Genomic DNA, 586 nt, shown 5'->3' on the forward strand with positions numbered 1-586 from the left:
GAGGCTCGATCATGGTATCATTGGACAGCTGAGGTCATGTAGTTACAGACTTATATCGATTGTCGCTATCATCTACAGTGAGGTAAATCACTTTGAAAAAATGACGATTTTAGACTAAAATGGGTTAACTTTGGAGCTAAAACAACTTTCGATATAGAAAAAACGTCGGCCAAAACTGTACTCTGTCACAGCTTTTTAACGATATGAATGAGTAATCCCTTGGTGATTATTGGAGGTGAATGCAGGCAAAAAGAATCTACTGACGAGTAACGGGAACTACTACTACTCAAGCATGTGACTTTAACCATTTTGTATACATAACAACAATCCATTGCGTGAGATTGGATGAAAAGTGTGATGAAAATAAATAAAGAAAAATCAATTTTGAATTTACCATTTCAGAGGCTCTCAGCTTGTCCAGCCGAGCTCGAGATTCTCGGAATACACCTACTGTACAATATACTTTGATCTGTATGGACTGTAATCTTAGGATAAAAAATAGAATCTTAGGTGTACGACCGATTTCTTCTCAATTTCAAGACATCGTTGTCGTTGACTAAACATGCAAAACAAAAACAACTGCAAA

The sequence above is a fragment of the Bradysia coprophila genome, unplaced genomic scaffold (assembly GCF_014529535.1).
Source record: "Bradysia coprophila strain Holo2 unplaced genomic scaffold, BU_Bcop_v1 contig_138, whole genome shotgun sequence".
NCBI lineage: Eukaryota > Metazoa > Arthropoda > Insecta > Diptera > Sciaridae > Bradysia > Bradysia coprophila.